Source organism: Leptonotus elevatus, chromosome 9 (assembly GCF_054856555.1).
Source record: "Leptonotus elevatus isolate MCC_2025b chromosome 9, RoL_Lele_1.0, whole genome shotgun sequence".
Lineage (NCBI taxonomy): Eukaryota > Metazoa > Chordata > Actinopteri > Syngnathiformes > Syngnathidae > Leptonotus > Leptonotus elevatus.
Genome location: NC_141247.1, coordinates 10,634,847 through 10,661,188, shown reverse-complemented (window position 1 = coordinate 10,661,188; position 26,342 = coordinate 10,634,847). Strand labels below are relative to the sequence as shown.

At 39.7% G+C, this 26,342-nt stretch overlaps 1 protein-coding gene and 1 long non-coding RNA gene across 2 annotated transcripts in view; one reads left to right on the top strand and one right to left on the bottom strand.

Moving 5' to 3' along the window:
- The window catches only part of lingo2 (leucine rich repeat and Ig domain containing 2), a 215,464-nt gene that overhangs the window by 149,046 nt on the left and 40,076 nt on the right, over positions 1–26,342 (top strand). The window lies entirely within an intron of this gene.
- Positions 12,536–25,935, bottom strand: LOC147168355 (uncharacterized). Its single transcript, XR_015095989.1, has 3 exons — positions 25,692–25,935; positions 12,978–13,165; positions 12,536–12,864 (listed from the first exon to the last, which is right to left on the bottom strand). It is a non-coding gene; the product is annotated as an uncharacterized LOC147168355 (long non-coding RNA).

The following is a 26,342-nucleotide window of genomic DNA, read 5'->3' as shown; positions in this document are numbered from 1 at the left end:
TTGGAACCTCTGCGCTCACAATAGAAGGTCCTACCAACAATATGATCTTGCCAGTTAATCATGATAACCATCAACTTGCACAATAGAAATCAATAGAACAAATGGAAAAACTCCCCTGAAAAAAAGTCTACAGCGTATGGGAGCATGCAGTGTGTGCATGTACCATGATTACTGTGATCATTCCTCTCGTCATTTATTCATAATAACTCCCAGATTGCACAATTGAAATAAACATAATGACTAGAAATCCACTGTCAAAAAGTCTGTGGTACATGCTCTTGCGCAATGTTCCTGTCATTATAATTAATGTGTTCTCACCCTTATCCAGTTTTGCATGGCAACCGTCACCTCGTTAGAATGAGAAACTTATAGGAAGAGAAAATTTATCATCCTGTGGAGAAACATATTTCACTTCCCCCACCCCATCCCCATGACACTTTAGGGCTCTGTTAAAGTATACCTTAACCTTGCAAGCCAGTTTAAACCAGCAAGTAACATAAACATGAACTTTTTGAAAAACCAGAACACGCATACCATATACTGTGTCTCTGTAACAGAAATAATCAGAAGAATTTGCATGCTGAAAATGGATTTCATATGGATTTTATCAAACAGTCAATGTCAAATTTGCAAGACCGGTTTCTGATATTTGCAAGAGATCATTACAGCAGTCCAGGGTATATTTCCAGATGGTGTGAAAATGGCAGAAGTAATTCTAATTTTTAAAACTGGAGATAAGTAAATGTATGATAATTCCCGAATCATCTCATTATTATATCACTAAATTCTTGAGAAACTCTTTAAAGTAGACTACGATTAGATTAGTTCTTGGCCAAATATGTCCCAGACAATATGGTTTTCAGAATTTGTTTTCAATTTAATGACAGTTAACATACGAAATTAACAATAACAGTGAAAAATTATTGATTAAGCGGGGATATTGATTGGCCTAAAAGTGTTTTTGACACTGTAAACCATGGCATCTTGCTTTAAAAAAAAAAAAAGAACATTACGGAATTTGAGGACTAGATTATGATTGGATTAGAAGTTATTTAAGTAGCCTGACTGAAAATGAATAAACAAGTAACATTCAATCCCATAACACCAGCAGAATGTGGTGGTACACAAGGATCTGTATTAGGCCCACAAATATTTTGTATCTATCTTTATGATACCACAAATACGTTATATGTTAAAATGTATATTTCTTCTCTATATCTCAGATTATGATCTGATTATGATTAACAATAAATACAAAACCTGGAAGAAAAAAAAGATTATAAACTATTTAATAAAAAGCCAACAAATGTTAGTCAGTCAGTGGCTCAAAATATTGCAAGGTAAAGGTAGATGTGAGTACTTATTTAGGATTACTTGATGATCAACTTAATTGGAAACATGTTCAATAAATAAATAAATAAATGTGTTTTAAGTCCATGAAGAGTACAGACACATATGCACACTAGCCCAGTTAATGTGATTTAATAGTCTAGATCCTTAATCTGCAATAGTAACATTAGAGTAATTGGCAGGCGGGTATGACACATGACAGATGAAAGAAGGAGGTCTTTAAATGGAAATTTTGAGTGTCTGACACATTAACCACTCTCATTTTCGCAGTATTTAACTTTTCTGGTAATAATTATGTGTGATTTGAAACTTTAGCTCGGCTGAGTTAAACACACTTTGTTGCACTTCTATTTCAAAATGTCTATTTAGGCAACCCTCCAACTCACATGCGTTAGACTCCCAGGGTGTAATGGTTTATGCAAAAAAAATATATATATATATATAAATATAAATATATATATATATATATATATATATATATATATAAATCAAAAAATTAATTAATAAATCAAAAATAATACATACAATTTTTAATTTTGGGGGGGCTTTAATTTTTCAGCCACTCTTCTTCCATTAAGTGTACAACGTTTAATATTTTTTGACAGATGAAACAAATTATTATTTACAAATATTAGAAATGAGAAATTTCGAAATATGTATCATTAATTATTACAATGCATAGTTACTGAATACAGATTTGAACCAATATGACAAGAGATACTGTACCATATCGAATCTAATGCCAATGATTTGAACCAAATAAAATCAACGGACTTGAAAATGTACTATTCTTGAATCGTCATTTTTCACACGTAGCCACTGATCTGATCCTGCTCATGGGAACATCATCCCATAGCTGTGCTTTATAAATGTTCATTATCATTTAATTAAACTCCAGTTTACTGAATGTGTCACAAGTTACATATTGTATCACAGCAGTAGCTTTGAGTGAAACTGTACAAACCGCGAGCCGGCCCTTCATAAGTATTAGCGTTGGTGTACAGTGTATAAATTAACCTAATGCAAAGTACAATATTTCCCTCAGCTCTTCATCATGAGTCCCCAATATTCATATGCGGTTAAATTTATGCACAGAAACGCAGATGAAGGACTTGAGCGATGCAACTGAGATGGTGCAGAATGAAGATGACACTTTGGCTGATTTATCATTCAGATTTGAGTGGATTAAAGAGACTGGGGGTAGGGGGGGTTGGATCGGGGAGAAGAAGTTAACTTTATTTTTTAATTATGCATTCAGACATTATTATTCCATCCGTAATGTCACGTCACTTCCCAGGAGAAACTTCATTCAAATTTAATAACGGGACAGGGGGATCCGTTTTTATACAAATTAATCATATGACATCGAGGCAGAGCACTCCGTGAACCATTGATTTATTGTTATTGTTGTTTTTTGACTGTGTATTATTTCTCATCAATGTTTATTCCTATTGTGTCAAGAAGAACTCAACTCAATTTAACTTTATCTATAAAGCACATTAAAACAGCCATTACTGCATACAATGATATATATATATATCATTGTATAATAATACTAATAATAATACAATGAATATCATAAGTAGGGAAGTAAATAAGTAAATACAATAATAATAATACAAATATTACACTAGAAGTAGGTAAGTGGACAAGTAAATAAAATAAATATCAATGAATAATATAAAATACAGCAAGCACCAAAAAATGCTGAATCAATGCGTCAAGAACTGGCAAAAGTAGTGATCACTTTACTCCAATAACATGTACATTCCATGAGATCAAAGAACTTTTTTTTATTCTCTGGATTTATTCTAGTCATTTTGTTTATTTCTATTTTCCAAGGTGATAATTTATCATTAATAATTGGCATATGGTGCGTAAATGACCACATGAGTACAAATGACTGAGCGTTGATTAGGATTTGTTTTCACAGTGGATTAATATGGTTCTTCTGTTTATTTCTATTGTGCATGAAAATATTTGTAATCAGTAACTTGCATGACAGTAATTGTCCACGTCCCAGTGTGCTTGTTTGTTTTTTAAACCATGGACCATTTGTAGGTATTTATTTCGGCTGTATAAAGTGTCTGTTTTCATCAATAACAAGTACAAGGAATGATCAAATTCAGTTATTATATTGATCCCAAAAAGTGCAATTCCCCCCCAGTCGTCAAAGAAACATGAGACCAACAGAGGGAGACAGAACGGGAAGCCTGTTGGGTCGCTTTTCAGCTCCCTAGATGTTCTTAGATAAAAATGAAACATAAGAAAAGGGGAAGGAAAGAAACAAGGCTCAGGATCTGCTTCTTAAAATGGGGCACAGTATGAACTTGGAAAATCACCTTAACTAGGCATACTTTTTGTATAGGCATGCTGTAGATCATTTATTTATTTGTACTCTGTGAATTCTTTCTTGTCATTCTCTTTATTTATATTGTGCAAGTTCACGGTTATCATAAATAATTTGTGCATGGCAAAGTGTGCCTGTGGATTATTTGTTGTCAAACTGGCAGCTGCCAGGATTATTGGAAAGAACAACTTCATTCATCATATAACGTGCATGTAACAATTTTTTTCTTTTTACTTTTTATCAAGTCATCAAAGTATCAACAGATTTACATCAGTACAATTTTTGCTAGCTCTGCTAGTCATGCCGTTTATTTCTATTATGCTTGGATGATGGATTTGGACGAAGCGGCATTCCTCAGTTGTACATGTGTCGTGTTGAATGGCAGAAGCTCTCGTTTCGTGTCGTGCCCATCCAAACACGCCGTACGTGGCTCCCGGTTTAATTGAGGGTAATTAAAGTGCAAATCCGTGTTTGTTATCTTGTCGTCTGGAACAGAGACGAGAGTGTGTCTCTCTCGCTCGTCACGCCCGGCAGAGATTTTGTCGATGCTCAAGTCCCGCAAGTCCAAACGGTAAGCAGCCAAGTGTGGAGTACATCCTTGTTGAAGCTGAACAAGTGCGATGCTTCAGAGAGCAAACCCATAGAACCACTCTAATTTCAAAAAGTTTTTTTTTTCAGTTTTAGCTGTTCCTTAGAGATCCTGTAAAGTTTCCAAATACTGTACAGTATGCTGTACATGTTTGAAGATAATTGCTGAAAAGGTTCAAAAACTGTTCGGCTTAGACTGAATAGTGCTTCATAGTTAATGCACAGTAAGGTAAGTGACTCTGTTAGTGTAGTTTTATCTCTTTTAGACACTCCTTTCTGTTGTTTCATGAATGTGAACTCCAGTCATTATTGGCTGCTCTTAAATAAGCTACTTTTCCCGCTAAGCCTTCAAAAGGTCACCTAGATAAAGCCTGTGCAATTATTATTTCCCTAGTTTTATGAGTTGATAAGCAGCTCACACATCACACCGGGAGCAAACCAATAAGTTTATTTTAGATCTATGACTCTATAGTGTGTGCGCAACTCACACACTTAATAAGTGCACACCCGCATGGCTTGATAAATATAACAAAAACAAAGAAACAAAATTAGTAAAAGCTTTCACACTTATCACCTAATCCTCACTGCCAGACTTCGTAATTGCACCCCTACAGCTTTGGGTTATGGCCAAAACCCTTAACTATATATGCTCGATAAATAAATAATGGCCTCCACTTTGAGTTAATGTGTAATTGTTTCCCCCTGACGTGATTGACTTCAAAGCCGTAAAGCGCAACATGCTACTCGGCCAGCCCATAGACAGTATACACTCATCTCCAAAAGTATTGGAATAGTTAAGCCAGTCTTTCTCAAAATTGTTATACCAAGTACTATCTGCAACACCATAATAACCAACATGAAGATAAAAGCAACATAGTAGGCCGAAAGTATATTCATTATTATTATTGTAAGCCACTGCAAATTAAGCACACGTTTAGCACAAATACTGCACTTAAATCTAGGAAAATGTCAAATAGACTACAAACATTCCAATAGATTGTATTGCACATAAAAGTAACTAAATGCTACCCAAAACATGTAATTATTTTTACTACCACTAGAGGGAGCCCACATGTTTTTTTTAGAGAAAAACAAAAGATGTGGCCTTCCTATTCCAATACATTTGGAGGGGAGTGTATCTGCTTACAAATATGGTAAATGAAGAGGTGCTAATCAGACAGCAGAACGAGGTGAAAGGCGTGTTAATGAACACGCTAATATGCGGTTCCCCCAGTCCCTTTTCTCCACGGTGACTCCCGTGACTTCCGTGTTATTGCTAATTAGCAGCGCTCGCACAGCATTAACTGGTTAAGGAGCCATTATTGCCCGGGCCCCTTGATGGCGGATGTCGGGGAGAAGAACCGGGAAGTCGTAAAATGAGAACAGGGGGTTAGCGATTAGCTTCCTCTGCTGACTCGTTAAGCAGGGTGACATCGTTTGATGACATTCTCTGCTTCGAAGGCTGCACTTAAATGTCTCTATTTACTATTAGAATCATCCGAAAACAAGAAAAAATAATAATAATTTAGCCAGTAGCACAAAGCTAGTGTTGGTAGGCTATCTCTCATGTACCATGATTGTGATTTGGTTAGCATTCCAGTTTTTCTTCTGTTGAGTATAAGAGGAGCATCTGCAAAATTGTAGTTATAGCTTTAAAAACAAAACAATAGGCCAGTAAAAATGGTGAAACTAGTATGAATTATGTAGCTGGACTCTTTAGCTTAGCTTGCTAGCACTACAAGAGTAACTCGACCACCAGTTAGCATGCCTTTGTCATTTTGTAAAACTAAAAGCTACACAGTGTGTAAATATATATATGTGAGTAGATTGAAACGGGATTATGATTATTTGAGTATACTGCATACAACCACAGTACCTTTTGTGACTATTTTGTTTGGTGGCGTGCTGTTTGAATGCAAAATGTGTCTCTTGGCTCAATCAAGTTTAGAAAACACTGGAATATGTTCATTTAGTATTTTAATGCCTCATGTTTTGGCTTTAGTACACATTCCCTTATCCTTGCCCCACTATTCATAATTTCCAATTGATTGTTTACAAACATCACTATTGTTATACGTCCGAGCGAGCGCTGTTGATTTTGAATGAAATCTGCTCCCAGATGGTCCGAGGTGCAAATCAGTCTACACATTTTGGCCGTGGCTCTACCAGATTCAAACAGATTTTCCGTCTGTCAAGTGCGAATCTCCCGTTGGCATCTCCAAGCGAGCTAATGGAATTTTCCACTAGGGGCCCTTCCTCACATGAACACACTCAAGCAAAAGCCGATAAAGCCGGTGGAGAAGGAAAAACTTGTCAAGTGTGCGAGCGCGGCGGAGGGCGGAGGGTTGGGGAATGCAGACGTGTGCCGTAGATATTCTCTGAGACATTTTTAAAGGCTGAAGACATTAGATGTGTCCGGCAATCACTTGACGCTCTTCTGGTGTGCGTGATGCCCGAGTGTCGCCACTTCAAATGATCCCCACAATCAAGTGTATCCGGCTCTGAGAAATTGATTGTTGGAGGATCGAGGAAGAAGAGTGTGTTTTCGGGCGTGGTCTCCAGTGACTTTTTTTTTTTTATCTTTGTTTTGTTTTGGGTTTTTCTCATGGATATCATGGATGGCCAAAATGCCAATATAATGGCAAACGGAAGACATCCTTTGTCTTTCCGGGCGTCGTCACTTGAGGCATTTGCTTTGTCTACTGATGATTGACATGCCTAATAGATTTCATGTTGCTCAGTGAACTGACTTGGACAGCTAAATTTCCAAATTTCTATCCATGAGACCTACTTAATGGCTGTTTGAGCTACAATGGGAGACTTTCTGTTTTTTGAATGATTACTTGAAATTACTGTATTATGTCTGACAAAAAAGACCGTAAAATGAACACTTCAATCCAAAATAGCTAGACTTCCTGTGTCTTTTCCAGCATAATCACTGAGACTTTTTCGTGCGCCTACTCATGATAGACATGCGTACTAATTTTCACATTGCAAAGTCAAACTGCCTTCAGAGGCTAAATTTGTGACTTTCTATACATATTGAAAATGCCCCCATTATGGCTGTTTAAACCTCAATGGGAAACTTACTGCGTCATTTCATGCATAGCTTTTTGATTTTTTTTCTTCTGGGTCTTCTCGTGATAAACATACCTACCAAATTTCATGCTAATAAGTGACGCTGGCTTCAGGGGTTGAATTTTCAAATTAACATGCAAACCCATTTTTTTCCCTGTGTCTATAAGGTAGCAATGTGTTGCTGTTGATTGAAGTCTTGTCACTATTGCAGGGTGTGAAAAATTCATGAATTAGTTTTGCTTCTCTTTTTTCCTTTTGCACTTCCTTTAATGCAGGTAAGTGTTGTTTCTTTATTACTATTCCACGCTCTTAGAATTGTCACAAAAAGCTTGTTACTTTAAAACTAGAAAATAAATACCTTGTGCACTCTTGTTAGCAGCCTTGAATGGGTTTGTGGCGCAGCATGCACTCACACACGCACACGCACACACGCACACACACGCAATAAATATCAACAACATCCCGCTTAAACCTTAATGAAAGAACTCTATCCTTGGTGATTGTTCTCCGCCTGTTTGGTGCAGAGAGAACATTGGGGTCTTCTGTTGCCATGGTGACCGTTGTATTGGTTTCAAAGTGTGGACATTTTTTTTCCACCTTAATTATCGCCTAAAAAATGTCTGATGTGTTTATATGCGCGTTGCCTTGAGACTTGAGACACACACGCACACGCACACGTGTATATTGTGCATGTTCCCACATTCAACCATGCTGTGGATTATTTTTTGTCTTTGTTAATTATTTGTAGTGATTGAGTTTATTTTTCTCTTTTTTCTTCTTCTATTGTGATGTGCCCAAGTGTGACGTGAACTTTTTGTGACTGTAGATTATTTCTACTCGCCATTTTGTTTATTTCTAATGTGCATGGATGTCGTTGCCGTGGATCATTTGCAACTGGAGCAATTAATCAAGACAGACACGTGCACATTGATTGTTTTTGCTGAAAAACACATCATAGTCCAAAAAGTGGAAAATCCTACTTGATCATAGTAAATGGGAAATGGAGTGTGCCTCTATAGCGCTGTATCTACACCATATCTTGTCCAAAGTGCTTTATGAAGCCTCATATTCACTTTTTCTTCTTTTTTTTTTAAACACATCAAAGTGTAAAATGACACAGCAGTGTCAACCTATGGAATACATTACTTTAACGTGGAAGTCAACCTTAAACATTTCTTGACAATAATACATGTGACTCCATTAGTCTAAACATGACATTCTGATTAATATTACATTTGTGGAATATGAGTTGTGAAGCAAAATCCAGCCGTTACCATTTTACCACTTGCTGTTGACTGAAGATGACATCACAGTTTCGCAGGTCTCAGGCAACGACCAATCACAGCTCCCCTGTTTTCCAAAGCTGTGTTGTGATTGGTTGTTACCTGAGCCATGAGCAACATTGATGGCATCTTTAGTTGGCAGCAAGTGGCAAAATGGCCGCACCCTGAGATGGATAAAAACAGCTGGATTTTGCTGCTTAACTCATATTCCACTAATGCAATATTAACCAGAATGCCATATTTAGACTAGTGGGGCTGCATAGAACATATTAATGTAAAAAAAAAAACATTTTTGGGGTGGACTTCCCCTTTAATCTATAGGATCCCTTGTCATACACTGGCCAATGGCAGAACCCAGGGTCTTTTTTTAGACCGCTTTTAAATCCATCCATCGCTTGTTTTGTACCAGCTGCTAGCTAGCACAAAGCTAACTTGGGTATGTTCGTATTTCCATTAGCGTGAGAGGCCAACAGTGAGTAAACATAACTAAAGGTGTTGATACACTGACTATTTAGGCTTCATTGACTGAATGCTTAACAGGTGAATTTAATGCTTATTTGAACAGAGCATGTGCACTGACCACATCCATACAGTAGCAACCTTCAAAGGTTATGTGGTTTCCTATGGTCTTGGGGTGTCAAGAGAAGATGTTGGAGGGTGGGGGAGAGGGACTGGACAAAGGCGTTACACACCAGTTAGCGCTGTTGTTGTGGTGTGACCCCTGACTCGAATCTGAAAAATCGGATTCAGCGTTCATTTTTATTGGCCAGTTCACTTCTCTATTTGAGTCACCAACGATTCCTTCACAGCCCTAGTGGATTATTCCTTGCATGTGTCTGTTTTTTAAATGAAATTTCTATTGTGAAAGGTATTCCTAATCTTGTATAACGGAATATGATGAGCTATTGTGTTAATCATGTGACACTTGCATTGCCCAAGCATGTGACAGAGTGTACCATGGATTTTTTTTGTTGTTGTATTTGTCGATTATTTCAACTTGTTATCTTTACTTCTATTGCGCACTGTGGAAGTCGTCTGTTGCCATGGTAATCGTCGTGTTGGTTTCCAAGAGTGGCCACTCTTTCGCCTTTCACATTGCTCCAACTAAAAAAAGAATGTCTGATGCTGCTTGTATGTGCTTTGCCTTGAGACTCAGGACACACACACACACACACACACACACACACACACACACACACACACACACACACACACACACACACACACACACACACACACACACACACACACAATTTATATGCAGTGTGCGATTCCAGAGTCGCAGGAAGAACACTGACTCACTAACCCTACCGCGAATGCTGTCATGTAGTTTCAAGCTCGGCGAGGTGGTTAGTATTCGGAACGCGTTTGATCCCCCTTGTTACCAAGGGTTGGGTGGAGGTGTAAAGGTGCGTGTAAAGGGGTGCGCTCTCATTGTTACATAAGCCCAAGTCGACGCCCATGCTGTCTCACATGCTGGAGCTGTCTTTTATTGATAAAAGCCTCATGTCACATGGAAAACCCAGTGGTTGACTATTGTAGACCTGGACTGAGTAAAAATGTGAACTGGTTGCATGATAACCTAGAAAGATACAATTGTAGTGAGGATCTGGGTAATAGTGCAGATACTTTGGCATCAACGGAAGTGTTAATTTCTGTTGTGTGACGTGGCTGTTGTCACCAAAAACTGGTGAAGGAGTGATCATATTGTGACATTTTTGGATGGTGGATAATAACTACTAGTTGTTCTGTTAATTTCTATTGTTCAAGGAGGCAGTTATCGATGTTGATTTTTTAGAAAATGTAAGACTTTTAGGTGTGCCTTATGGTCGTCAAAATATGGTACTTGTCATTGAGTTTATTTCTAGTGTGCAATAACTGACACTGGCATTTGCCTTACGACATGTCTGTGTTCCTGAGTGTATAATGGACATTTTTTGGACAGTAGTTTAGTTATGGGCTAGTTGGTAGTAAACATTATTAAATGGCAAAGGACAATTGCATTACACTAATTCCATAACACCCCTACCTGAACGAGCATGCTGTGGAATTTAGTTATTTGTGGGGTCCTCCTATTAGTTGCATGTTAATTTCTATTGTTAAAGGTGGTGGTTCTAATGATTATCATGCAAGGAATGATCATATTACATGACACGTCTGTGGGCCTCGTTGAGCGTGCTGTGGCTTTGTGAATCTTGGATTTGACAAGTGCTTAAGTGGATCGACCACTGAAGCCCCAGCTTCTACCTGAGCCAGGAAACTCCCAAAAGGACTTATTTGCTTTACCCGATTTTTTTTTCCGCGGCATTCCCTGAGAACAGAACGCACTGCCCTCAGGCCGGACACCCACTCGGACCTGCACTTATACCTGATAGCCGGCCTCAAATCCTATCCATCGCAGAGGCTTTGCCGCGAGCCGTCCTGGGTTCTTCGGGGAAAAGTCGCTTCACTCTGGACATGATTGTGACGGCATGTAGGCGGTCCCGTGTGGACCCCACACCCCACTCGGAAGCGGCTCCTCATGCATCAAACATGTGACGTGATGTCTTCTGGGGGCTTCCAAACGGAGTTCAGCTTTGAGATCGCAGGAAGTGCACGGACTTTGTTGATATATGATTTTCTCCACTCCACTGGTCAGATGTTTACACCAGGATAGTCTTTACTTTATTGATTTTCCTAGTATTATTTCTGTATGCCAATGCAAAACCTCTAATGGTTTTATTTCGAAAGTGACTCGAGAACCTCTTCCTTGTCACCTCCCCGATAGTCCAAATCCTCAACAAATAATCATAAAAATGTCTGTGATCAGAAACTAATAGAACCAGATTGATTTTGGGTGATAAAAACAGCATTTAAGGAACTATCTAGTCGTACATTTAAGACAAAAACGAGCTTAGATTAAATTAAACATGACAAAATAACACAATTTAAACACAAAACGTACTTACCCATGGTAAATTTGGCGTTATTCACTTGATTCTACAGAACTTGCAAAATATCAGTTTAAGGCAATTTAATAACATTTTGATCTTAAAATAGAAGCAAAGTATATCATTTTTAAGGAAAAAGAAGTAGGATTTTGTATATAAAATGAGCACAATCCAGCATTTTAGTGTGTTTTGAGTTTAGAGTGTCTTAATGCAGTAAATATCAAATATTTTAGAATAAAATATGGCATTTTGAATGTACAATACAAGCCAAATGGAGCATTTTTAAAGCAAATGTAACATTTCAAGGTAATACATAGTATGTCAGGCCGAATGAACCAATTCCTGTGTAAAAATGAGCAAATTATTACTTTAAAGACAAATTAGAGAATTTAGAGTGTAAAACACAACAAAATCAAAAGACAAAGCAAGCATTTTCATGATAATACACTCTGAATGCAAGGATTTATATTGGTAGGCTACATGCTGCTTTTGTTGTAATTTTACAGGAAACAAACAGCACGAGACATGAAAGGCAGACATGATATCACGTTACATGAGTAATTGTAAATATTATGGTGCGTTTACGCAGATGACAGCAAACACAAGTTGACAGTGTCATCGTTATTTATCATAGTTGTTATTTACTTCTAATTAGACGTCGTGGACTCCTCATCTTTTTCTTTGCATTGATGTGTCACGTAGGAATTAATTATTCATGGCGTTGCACATCATCGCATTATATGACAGAATTTAGTGTCTTTATGCTTGAAGAAGCTCATGTCTTGTGGGAATTTGTCTTCTTTTTTTTTATTCAGACCAGCACATCTTGTCCTAATTGCATTAAAATTTCAATGAAAAGATTCTCATTATTTTATTTTTTTTAAAGACACTCTGGTTGTGTTGAAAGAATATAGGTCAAATTTGCAATCTATATTTCTTAAATTAACATGGCCCATTGAAAAAAAAGATTTCAGGGTTGCATGACAAAAGAAGATTTTATTCATTTATTCATTTAAAGTAATATATAGATATATTTAGATATACAGTAGATACAGATAGAAAATATGCTGTATTTTAACCATAGTTTTAAGGCAAAGTGCTATTTTTTTTTAAATTAGGTTGGGTATGTAACGAACCTCATAGCTGGAAGTTGCTTCCGTGTGAGCTTGAGACGCTTTTTTGTATTTCATTTTTAATAATTTGGCATCATGTTCTCTCCGGCGCACACCGCGTTTGAGAGCGTCGCATCCCATCCTGCTCCTTCGGATTCCTTTCGGGCTTTCGTCTGAGAGAGCGAAAGTCACAAGTAGTTTAGGTGCTGAAAGCCGGCACATAGGAGGAAATTGAAATGCTGATATAAGGAGTAGCCTGGGAGAAGATAGAGGAGCTATAACAAACCACTGAAATTGCCCCGCTGTGATGAGAAAGAGAGACGGATCTGCTCCGACACGGGGCGGGAGGGTGAGTTAGTACCTCTGGCGACCAATCAGGAGGCTCGTTGGAGTCCTTTTAGTCTTCATTGCAGTCTTGATTCAATGTCAACAGCGGCCTTATGAATGCTTCCCTTCCGCATCATCACCTCCGCCCTGCGAGTGAAATGTATGCCTAATCTTGCATTGACAAGGCAACATTGAATACGTTTAAGTATAAGGTAGAGCAAAATACAGCTTTGGACCGTTCAGTGCTAGTGAAAACTAGCATTTAAGACAAAATATATAATTTTAAAGAACATTTTTTAAAGGCAAAATATTAATGTAAAATAGTAGCAAAATCATGTCATGTCATGTAAAATAGTAGCAAAATTCAAATAAAATGTAGCATTTGACCCTATTTTTCATAGACGTGTGCGGGTAGCAATGGGTGTTTGCGCAATAATGGGAGTTCACCCCGCCGGCTTGTTTCCCAACCAATGGAAGCGGCTCCCCTCATTCCCTTCAAATTCAGCACAGGTGAGACGCATGGTCTGCATGGTGGAAGCCTAATGGACTCGCTAAGATCCATGCAGGAGATTGGTGCATGCAAAGTGCATTTAAAATAGAGCTGTCAAATGATTACATTTTTAAATCAGATTAATGACATCTTAGAATTTTGATTAATCATGATTAGTCACTTAATTAAAATGGCTTTTTTGTTAAAAATAAAAAGTTTGCCCGCCAAATTTGAAGAGCACATGTTATGTGTTAGTTCTTTCAACAGTTAATGTTATGAGGACATCTTAAAAAACAATTAACCCACTGCACACTCTCATCTTCCTCTTTCTATAATCAGGCAATAATTACTTGCATAATTTAAACTAAAAAAAAAATTATCCCAGTAGTTTGACATGAATGAATATTCTGAATTGCATACGCAAAAATGTATTAAATGCTTTTCTTTAATGCATATAGTTATCTTAATTGCTCAAACACAACCTGCTCTACCTTTAACGTAACCATCCGCTGTCAAGCTAAAGGATCATCTGCGGCCCACATTAATTGTGGGATTAATCTGTGTTAATACATGATTAATGTGATAATTTTTTTGTGATTAATCAACGAGTTAACCCTTTAACTTTGACAGCCCTAATTTAAAAGGAACTGCAAAAACATCTCCGCTTACGGTTAACGTGAAGTGGGAACCCTTTCATCTACCCTCCACCCCCATGGCCATAGTTGTGCCACGGTTGTTGCTTTTAACTAATTTGCTCCCAAAAATGTATAAATATGTTCTATTTTAAATGTTTTAAGTCTCCCAAAGACGTATTTATACGTTTGGTTTTTTGTTTTTGTTTTTATTATTACACAAACGGCCAGCAGAGCAAATGATGAACCAGGGCCACGTTATATATAGCTCTTTCCCCCAGTGTTTTAAACAGATTTGTGAACAATAATGAAACTTAGCTATTCTAATGCTAATTGACGCAAAAAAGACCAGATATAAATATACTTATTTTCCTGGTCAAAGAAGAGACTCAAATTTTTCTTTTGGTAAGGTTCCATGTTTTTATAGCAATATAACACAATATTCTGTGGCCTTGCAAAATCAGTCAAAATCCAGTAAAAAGGTCGAGAGTGAAGGGGATTGCTTCTGTGAAAATGCCTGGGAGTGAATGAGTTAAAAATATGCTTAATATAATAATAATAATGTTCAGTGTTCAGTTAACACGTCCACAGAATCGCTCAGAATCTGTATGCCTGTGCCTCAATCAAATCCACCAAAATCACAACCTATGCTACAAATTTGACATGTTTTTTCTGGTCTAATGTCTAGTTTACTTTCTGTCACCAAATTGCTAGGTGCAGCGCAGTCTACCAAATTCCCAAATTAGACTTGCCCTGGCACGAAAATAAAGATGTGCCAGTTTTTCCACCAAGTGCACAAAAATGCAGCCCCATTTGGCATTTGGAAGGTAAAAGCTCACTATTTGCGAATAAAATGATGGAGTTCTTCAAGTGGCATATCAGGAGGCTCGTTGGCCAAGCTTTTAGTCTTCATTGTAATCTTGCTTCAATGTCCACAGCAGCCTTATGAATGCTTCCTTTACGGCCACCTCCGCAGAGCGAGCTAAGGCGTGTAGCCATTTAATTCGCTTCACAAATAAATGACCATCTCGCTGCTTGTCACATTGTGAGGGATGACCACGGGGGATGGCAAGAATCTGAGCCAGGGGGGCCCCCTTTGAGAGCAGACATGCATGCTGTACACAAGCGGCTTGGAGCTGCTCATGTAAAAAACATTTTGCCCCAGCCAGGAAAAATATTGCATTTTGTGGGTGTCATAAAAATAAAATGTAGGATTTTCAAGGAAACGATGGCTTTTTTAGTGAATACCAGAAACATGTAGCCATTATACTAGTAAAATGGAACATGGTCATGACCCATATACAGATTGAGCATTTTGAGTCATACGAATTGCCCCCAAAAAATAAAGAAAGAAAGAAAGAAAGAAAAAGCAAAGTATAACCATTCCCAGGCCCAATCTGGCTTTTTAACTGTAAAATGCAAGTATAGCACAAACATTTATGGTACTCGCACATCAATCTGCACACGACCAGCTTGGTCTCGCTTCTGCGTATAAATAAGACGTGAAGTTTCATACGCGGAGACGTGGGAGGCGTGACTCAGTGTTGACGGCCCCGTCGATAAAAAGCAGAACGCGCATTTGTCCTCTCAGGTGGACGGCAGAGTGAAGAATGAGGCGCTAAAGTGTCACACGGACGAGGTGTTTAGTGTGTGGCTGCTGATCATATCTTAGAAAAGCTACAGTGTGAGGGATGAATAATGATCGTGGCTACAAGCAGCGAAGAGGATTGAAGGAGCCCTGACACAGTTACGGCTATGTATGGATAAAGTATACACTGCATGGATCAAACTAACTCCAGACTATGTTTGAGAGAAGTATTTTATACTGTATATAGTATATAGTATATAAACATATATTATAAATGATCATAGAGTGTGACATCCACCAGTAGGGGCTCGTCTCAAATCTCTGAATTCGACACAGAACTTAAATAGTTAATTCTCTGTTTCTGTTTATCGTGCCTTAATTATTTTAGTTTGAATATACATATTTTGCTGAGTGTCTGTTCTATTTGGCGCACTATTTGTTCCCAGAATGACTTAATTACCTTGACACATAGTTACTAACCAACCACCTGTACCAACCACAGTAAGTAGGCTGCTGTTTTCCCAAATGCATTTGCCAACATGAATAAATATTTTATTTATATTTTGTCTTAAATGTTATACCTTAAATGCTCTATCTTGCTCTATCTTGCTTGTAAAGTCAAAATGCAGCAAAATGCTATATTTGACATTAGAATGTTGTGTTTTGTGATTATTTTACACTCAAAATCAGATACTTTGCCTTGATAATGTTAAATTGAGTTTGTATTCTTCACTCAAATGATAAAGTCCATGTTATTTTGCCTTTTATAATGCTGCATTCAGCTTTACCGGTACAACACAAGCTTCTCTATAAACAACAAGCAGCAGAGCCGTCGTACATCACGCAAGAAAGGGAAAGTATTTCAGGGCCCAGAAACATGAGCTGTTATTGTGATGTAACACGACTGTAAACAAACTTGGCCAAATGAAGAATTGCAGCGCAAAAGAATAAAAAACGTCTTCTGTTTATTACAGCTTGCTAATCACGGTGGAGTGTATGCATTTGACGTTGGGGCTATAAAAGTGCATGTCACCCCGAGCCGGGTTATTGAAGTGGGACTCTGGCGCAGCCTGGCGTGTCTCTTTCACCTTCTCGTAAGCACGCACACGCCAAGAAAAAGCAACAAACTATTGCCACACAGCCAGAGTGTAAACAGCATTGTCAACAAATCTCAGCATGTCTTCACTCATCAAATGGCTTTTGAGATGTACTTTCCCCAGGAAGCAGGCTTTTCTCCCCCCCATCCAATTTGAGCTGCGGGTGCACTCATCAGCATAAAATTGGAATTATTAATGGAAAACACAAAGCTGACACGCCGCCACAGACGCAGCCCTGACTGGGACTGACATGGCGTGACCGAGCGAAGACGCAGCGTTGACCATATTAGCAGGAAAATGCTACATGCTTCTGCTTGTATTTGTTTTCATATGCTTGACAATTTGTCATTGCACCAAGGAAAGGCAAACTTCTGTCTATATTTTAAACTAAAAACTAGATTTTGCTATATGAATATAATATTGTGCTTTGAATATTACACTTCAAATGCTAGTTTTGAAGTGTAACAGTACTTATAGTTTCACACATTATGTTGCTGGTATTTTACACTTAAAATCCTAGACTGTGCCATAAGTGCAATATTTATGCTAATATTTATGAGCTGTGGGTCATGACCGAAATAACAAGAACCCAGATAAAAGCAGCTCTCCCTTAGATATACCTTGGGGTGAGAAGCTCGGTCATGCGGGAGGGACCCGGAGTCGTGCCGCTACTGCTCCACATTGAGAGAAGTCAGATGAAGTGGCTCGGGTGTCTGGTCAGGAAGCTGCTGGACGCCACCCTGGTGAAATATTCTGAGCACATGCCGCTGGGAGGAGGCCCCAGAGACAACCCAGGGCACGCTGGAGAGAATATATGTCTTACAGCTGGTCTGGGAATGCTTTGGGTTTCCCCCCGGAAAAACTGGATGAAGAGGCTGCGGGGGGTGGCCTTCTAAAGCTGCTGCCCCCGTGACCCGACCCTGGATATGTTGAAGAGGATGGATGGATGGATTTACACCCCCAAAAAAATATTTACACCAAAATGCTGGATTTTGCTTGCATTTCACACAAAATGTTAACTTTGGCCTTGAACTAATTGCTGGACTTTTGCTTGTGTTTCATAAAACAAAAAAATCTAGATTTGGCCTTGATAATGCAAGATTGTGCTTGTCATCTACACTAAAAATGCCAGATTTGGCTTAAATGCCAAACCAAATAATAGATTTTACCTTCATGGTAATATATTTGAATAATAATTATAATGGATCAGATTTATATAGCGCTTTTTTGACACTCAAAGACGCTTTACAATGGATACATTATTCGTGCGGTCACACATTTACACTGCGGTGGCGGTAAACTACTTAAGTAGCCACAGCTGCCCTGGGGCAGGCTGACGGAAGCGTGGCTGCCAGTGTGCGCCTACGGCCCCTCCGACCACCACCAAACATTTGCACCTTTCAGACACCAATGTGACTTGCACTGGAGGCAATGTGTACGAAGTGTCTTGCCCAAGGACACAACGACACATGACTCGGGGGAGGGCGGAGATCTTAGCTTTTGCCTAGCAAATGTTAAAATAGACTTTGTCTTATTTCACACAGGATGCTAGACACCCCCCCCCCCCCTCCACAAAAGGTTAACTTTTGCTTGTACTTAAAGCAGCAGTGTGTAGGACTTATTGCCATCTGTTGGTGAACTATTCATTCATTATAAAAAACAACAATAACCCACTATTAAATTAAACAAAACCCCCACAAAAAAGTTATATCACATAAATGCAAATGTTTTTATATGATTGTAGGTCTAGTAATAATATAATTAATCGCTAATTACATTATAAAGATTGGCCGCGCCTCACATGTTTCGCTGCCGACTTTCTTTTTTAAATAAAAAAAAGGAATTCTTTCTGGAGAGCTCAGTATTGTTCATTCTGTAATTTTACCAATTTGACATGTCATAATCATTGCTCTCCTTTTTTTTTGTATTTATCATTATTTTGTATGTGGGTGAGTATCTGTATGTGCGTGCGTGCGTGCGTGCGTGCGTGTGTGCGTGTGTGTGAGTGTGTGTGTATTCATTAGTTCACCAAAAACCTATTAAAAAATCCCATACCGTTCACTTAAACCGAACACCACCGTCAGGAGACCCGAGGAAGGACCAAAGAAAAGAAAGGAAAGTGAAATCCAGCACCAACCAGACACCACCCGCCGGGCCACCAACCAGAGTTCTTCACCAACCCCAGAAACATCTCAATTCCAACAAATCAGGGAGACCTCAAGAGACCAAAGGAGAGACTGAGGAAAGGAAGGAAGGACAGACGAAGCCGAGTGAGATCCACAGACACCAGCCTCCACCGATTCATCGACCAGAGGAAGAAGCAGATTGTGTCTGAGTTTCGATAGATGCGAGTGTGGTGGATCTGGCATGCATGAAAATCTCCACCAAAGAGGGGAGCCGTCGACCCCTGCCAGGACAGAGCAAGCGCAACACCTCAGGGCCCCCCAGGCCGCGGCAGCGCCAAAGGACGACCCCCGGGCCCCGCCGGGGCCACCGGCCGGAGAGCAAACCCAGGAGCGCCCCCCACCCCAACACGGCCCGCGCCCCCAACCCAACGCAGCAGGACTGGGCACTGCAGGCCCGCCAGGCACCCCACCAGTCCACAGCCCCCACGACCCCCTCGCCCCCCCCCCCATCCACCTCCGCCATCCACCCCAACCCAGCCCCAGCCGCCCCCAGGCCCCCAAACCCCCAGACACCCCCCACTGCCGACTTTCTACTACGGATACCCAAAGGAGAAGAACTTTGCGAACGTAGTTAACCTCTGATGGTAGTTGCAGCTCATGTCGGATCCAACGAGTCGACCGCCGCTTACGTTCCACAGCTGGGGCCTTCAGGTAGTCGTTGCTGAGTGCTGTGCTTGTCTCCCTCTGGTTTGCTCTCGCTAGCTTTTGGTAGCTTTTCCTGCTAGCTTCTCTTGTTAGTCGCTCCAGCTAGTTCATGATAGCCGCTTTTATTAGTAGCTAGTAATTGGTTGTAGACTGCAAAGTGTGGTCTCTCTGAGGCACCGTAGTGAGTGTGCTTCAAAATGGTTGTTCACCACTTGATGGCACTAAATCCTACCCACTGTCCCTTTAACTCAAAATGCTATTTTTGTACCAGAAAGTTTTTTTTTTCAAACTCAACATGAAAACTACAATAGTTGATATTCCTTATACTGACTATTTGTCAAATACAACTACTGATAATATATTTTTCTTGTACTGAGCACGCATGGAAGCTCATGACACACACAGCAAGGTGCTTTGCAAATGTATGCAGCCTCAGCATGCTCATTATTTCCACAGTGATTCACGTGAGCCGTGAACATGCACGCACATGCGCTTCTCGCTGTTATTGCTTACACGATGCAATTGGCGTCCAGGAGTGGTCGCCATCCTTCTTGGCAATCTATTCTTACTTAATTATTAGGGGGGGGGGGGGGGGGTATTGAGAATGGGGAGCACCGAGAATGGCTTTAATTTGCCTCTACGCGACGTGCAATTAATCAAGGCCCTTTGCTAACTGACAGCCTTAATGGACGTACTCAGCTCGGGTGTGTGATTGTCTACACGTGGGTCAGACAAGCGTATCCTTCAAGACACGCACACAAAAGCGCTGCCATCGAACGGAGTGGCGAATGATTACATTCATCTGTGCGCGTTCTCACACCCACCTCTCAGGCGCCGAGACCGGCGTCAGAAATATCAATCGTTGATTAAATATGAAGCCAAAAGGCAGATGGGCGGCTCAAACGCAAGAGGAGGGAAACAATTCCACTCGGCCTTTGTTGGAGAGCGGCGTCGGTGCTTTTAAGGTCCTCGTAAGACACTCGAAGTTTGCGCTCACTGTGGCGGAGATGAAGGATGTCGCTTCAGGGTAAAACGGACAGTGAAAATCCGATGCCTTTTTGCACCCTGAGATAAAAAATAATAATAAAAAGCACAAAGTGGTCTAAGTATGGAAATGCCACTTAAAAAAAATCAATTGTGTCACTTACTCAAAATGCTAGATTCTTCCTAGATATGCTATCTGTGCTTTAGTTTGCCTTGAAAATAGCTGATTCTACTGATATTTTAAAGTGAAAATGCTAGTTATTGCTCTAAAAATGCTAGAATTGGATTGTAATTGATTGAAAATGCTTTAGTTTGCCTTGTAAATACCACAATTAACTACTAGATTTAACCTTGAAGATGCTATATTTGGATTGTCCTTTACTCAAAATACTATTTAGTAAACTCAGATACAAGCAACTTACTGATTTTTTTTTTGTTTTTTGGAGAAATGGGAGCTCGTCCAGGTGTCTTCTTTTCATGCTTTGATTTGTGAGCACATTTTGAGATATGAGTGTTGTAAGTTGGTACTCGAAATCCGCATTTGCTACTCATTTCCTATTTAGCACTGAATCCCGAATCAACTCAAATGGGTTACTAATTGTTGCCCCAAAAACTTGTCATTATTTAAAAAAGAAAAATCTAATTTGATCATAATGGTAAATGCTAAATTGAGTGAACTATGTACACCAGATTCTTTTGAAAGCACTTTACCAAGCCTCATATTCACTTTTTTTTTTCTTTAATTTAAACAGTATCAATGTGGCGGTGTTAAAACACTTTACGCTATGGATATTTATTGTAAATGCAAACGGAGAGCAATACATGTAGACAAATAATATAACAATACCCACAGGAATATATGCTTTATCCTCTGCAAAGAAAGGTTATTATTACTACAGAGGAATTTTGACCGGCTACATGTACAGCATATCTGTAGGTCTATATTATAGGTGGCCAACAACAACAAAAGCATCAGCACAATGTCCATTCAATTAAAGAATAAAATGTATAAAAAAAAATATAATTGTTAAATGTACTTATACCATTATTGTATGTTTTTTTTATTAAGAAGTGCACAATTCTAAAAAAATTTTTTTTAAATTGGTTAAAAAAATATGTTGTTTTGAATGAATAGAACTTGTATTCATTCACTATACATACACTATACACTCAAAATGCTACTTTTTACCTCTCCTGCTTGATTTTGCGGCAAGGCCCTTGTAACACACTTAAAGCTTTCATCCATTATGGAGATGACGGATGAGGACAAGGGCCCTTATATTGGCCTTGGAAATTCTTGATCTTGTATTTTGAACTTGCATTTCAAATTGCTTTAGCTTGCCTTGAAAATGTTGTATTTCATTTTTAATTGTACCGTCATAATGAATTTAAAATGATGTTTTATGTATTTTATATTAGTTTCAGTTTAGGGTGGGGAGCAATATAATTCAAAGGTACAGTATTTTGGACCATGCAAGTCATCCACATTTGTTTGGTTGTATTCCTCACATATTGCTGTTTGGTGTTGATTCTGGGAATAATGCATGGGAAATATCGAGCGTGAATGAAATGCAAACACACTTGCTTTGGGTCTGAAAGTCGTTTTTGTTATGATTGCGTTCAGTTTTTCCCTCCAATGTTTTCTCCACGTCGACAGCTCCTGAATTATGGATTAATGGGGTGTTTTCTTTGAGGTTTTGTAAAGTGAGCGATGAAGCTGCAATTCCAGCTAGCAGTCCAGCATGGAGGTAGTGCAAAATACAGTTAGGTTCGATAGGAAGTGGTAATTATGTCAACCAATCAATGGACAATAGCATGATTGGTTCCACCTTACGTAAGTGAATCCTGCTGCAATACTGTAACTGGTGGTTTGGCAGCAGTGTGTTGAATTTAAGGTATCAATTACTATAGAAACACACAAAAATACATACAATGCTGTGTTGTTTTTGTCATTTTTGCTGCCTTCCGCATTTGTGTCCTCTCAATTTTGATCGCGTTTTGATTTCCCCACAACTATTGGAAAACCTACCTTATGCCAATCAATTTGTTTACTTAACCTAAATGTCATGTTTTTCCATTTTTGTCAGTTTCTTATCTCATTTTGTCTCAATTTGTTTTGTGTTCTTGCCCGCAAATACTTTCAAAATCACTTGACCATCGATCTTAACCTTATGCCTAAAAAAATGCATAGTTGCATGTCATGCCAAACGTGGCCTCACTGTTTGCATTTTTTCTTTTTTTCTTTTTTTCTTTTCTCATCTCATTTGTTCTCCCAATTTCTCACATATAGTATTTCACTCCAAAAATAACTGGAAATTGACTAATAAAGCTTAATTTCTACTTAAGAACCCAATCCAGTTTGGTTTGCCAGGAAGTGCCATTTTGACCAACCAATGGGCAACTGCATAAGTAGTAGGTAGGCTATAGACAAAAAAAAAATGCAGACCATATGAAAATTGTCAAGGCTGTCCTGTATTTTTGTTTTTGTTGTTGCACTTGTCTTTTGTGTTGACATTTTTGGCACGTCTTGCTTTTCTCATCTCATGCCATGTCATGTTCTTGTCTCTCATCGTTCTCCAGAACTCCTACAACGAGTAGAAAAGCGATCGTATTGTTAGCTTCATCATGTTGACTCCATTTGCTGCAACAGTGCATACTGGTCCTGCTGCGTGCAGTTAATTTTCCCAGCAACATTGGCTACCCTACACCAGGAGCCGCTATTTGTATTGAACAGATATCAGTGGGCACTCATTATGTGGTGTCACATGAACTCGTCCGCAGGCTATTTGAACGGACATGTCAGGGTCTTATTGTCGTGGCGGCAATGTTTTTTCTTCTTCTAGTGAGCGGGGGCCTCCTCCCGGCCGTGCGTAGCCGATTGGAGATTAGCCTCGGAGTTCTCGTGCTTGACCCGTAGAGGAAACGCTGCTTCGTGTCTACGCAATTCTGGGCCATCGCTGGAAGGCTGTTGATGTTTACCGATGCGACTCACGCACATGCTGTTTGAGTCAGTTTGAAATATAAACATGCATCTTATTTGTATTCATGTGGAGAGTGCTTATAGTATATTGAATGAAATGGAGGTTTTTTTTTGTTTGTTGTTGTTGCTTTTTTAGTTTACTCCCTTTGGATTGAGCTGTATATACAGTATATACTAACTTTTGATACAGCAAACAAAATACATTATTGATGATTCATGATCTATTCATGTTTATAGAGGATCGGCATCTTTTGAGAGCTCGCTTCACTCTGGCCGATATGAGTGATGAAAAAGCCCAGAGGTAATGCTGATGAGACTGGCCGGATGCTGAACTCTGAACCCTCCCTGAGTGTCCTGAAACTGTGACTGCACTCAGAAAGGCCTCAGTACAAAGCAATCGACAGATATGGAACATAATCTACTTGTGGAGATTTAGGGGGGTCAAATTTGGGGGGTGTTTTGAAACTAATTTGAATGGTTCCTGTTTCAGAATTGCATTCATTTTAGCATATTCCATAGTAGCAATTCCGCAAAGTGCAAGCCTTGGAATTTGACCCAAAATAGCTTCAAACTAAATTCCTATTCAAGTTCATACATTGGTCTTTGAAACATGTTCACACATCTTCCTATGAAAGACAGATCCATCAAATTTCGGGTTAATCAGTGAAGCTGGTTTCTGGGGCAATTTTTGTATTCATAAATTCAGAGACTCCACAAACTGGTCCGCATACTTTGACGCCATGTGCCGACCATTAGACAATTAAGGCATTGCCCATCTATCTAGGTCAGGCCTTCTCAAATAGGGGGGCAGACCCTCCTTGGGGCTGCTGGGGGCATCGGGGTGTCGGGGGGGTTGCATTTGACACCAGGATTGTTACCCCCTGCTAGAATAAAGTGCAATTACACTTCCGCTACTGATCTAGGTGTGATCTAGGTCAGTGACCCCCCACCCCCCTCATACAACCCACTGGGTTGCCGGTCGGCGAAAGTTGTGGACTTGTATGAACCGGTTTGTGGTGGAAAAAAGTTTGGGGACCACTGTACTACGTGTACCTGCTTGTGATTGGGGTCCATTTGGATGACTTTCTTCACCGGAAACCGTCAAGATACGAGCCTCAGAATTTGTCCAAAGTAGCCAACTTAAAAGCTCTTTGAATTCTCAAAAAGTAAAAAAAAAAAATGTCATTGATGAACACAAAATGGGCATAAAAATTTGGGGTGAATTTAAAGGCACTGTCCGGAGTTTTGACCATTTCTGTTTGTAATCAAACCATTTCTGTTTGTAAACAAACAATTCAAAACGGACCCCTCCCATGGTTCAACCCATACGAGCTCAACGTTCACGTCCCCTGCCTCTGACCGCACTCAGCCAAGCAAGCTGCGAGAGTAAGTGACGAGGTATCTTGTAGTGTTTATTGTTTTTCTCAGCATTTAAGGGCCAATAGGATATCTTAGCTTGGCATGCAGTGAACATGTCACACATCAGTGAATGCTGTGCATGAGCAAGACACAAGATGCTGCATCCAAAGTCCTATATTAGCGTCAGAATTAATGGTATTGTCATGTTACTTGTTAGTACTCACCGATACCACTGTTTTAATGCAGTATCTCTACCAGTATCGGTATCGGAACAACACTAGTATCTTGCAAATGGTCGCATTAGTGATCCGAGACACCGGCGATCACGACACACGTATAGTTCAAAACGACATTCGCCTTGTAACGATGGTGAAATAATGAGGACAAGTGTGGAGCTAACAACAGTTGTCAAGAACAAAACAGCAGGCTCAACTACCACAACACAACAGCCAATAGCGCGCGTACAAAAAACAGTCTGTGATGCCTTCAGAGGCCCGTCCAGAGCGTCGGAAACTACCCAACCTGCAACCCACCCCCAAAGGTTGCTAGAGTCTTTTGGCTTAGCTTCACTTATTGCCAGGTGTAAATATGAGGACATAAAAAAAAAGTTCGACCCTCGTTCTATATTGCCGAGTTACTTTCGTCAATGTGACTTAACCTAGCATGTGGCTAAATCAGCAAGCTAACATTTTCTTTTCTGTTTGGCACTTACCTGTCGATTAGCAAGCAGGCCAACTCTGCGTCATTCTTCAGTCCAAGCCGCTCCTTCAGAGCTCGGAAGCGGGTGCCAAGCCAAGCCAAGGTTTACTCTCGTTTTTGATCGTGCACGTTTTGTTGTGGTATACTTAATTTTTTTCACTCGAGTCACTCAACTAAACATCCCGGTCTGCCTACAATGACACCACCCCCGCCACCCCCCGCTCTGCGATTGGCTGGAGAGTTAACAACTGTCTGTACACTCTGAACGTCCTGCTGCTGGCAAAACAAACACAAAATGGCAAAATACAGGCTTTGGGGCTGGTTGAGGACAAAATCACCACCACACATTAACAGAAGCCCAGAGGTGTAGATTGAGAAGGAGTTCATGGTTAAACATCCTGTATTTAAGAAGTGTTTATTTCTGAGTCAAAACGTTGGACAGTGCCTTTAAGGGGCTTATAATGTGTTTTTCTGTGATCGCCATCAAACTTTTTTCAAATGTGGATGCCCGCGAGCCATGGCGTCCACATATCAAGCACCAAATGATTCCGCTGTGAAATTGATATTTTCTGCTTTCTGCCGCGCTTTTTGGACATCCATCAGCTGTCCCACTTACACCCGCAGTTGTCCGATTTGATTCCCAGGGCCGAATGGATGTGCCTGA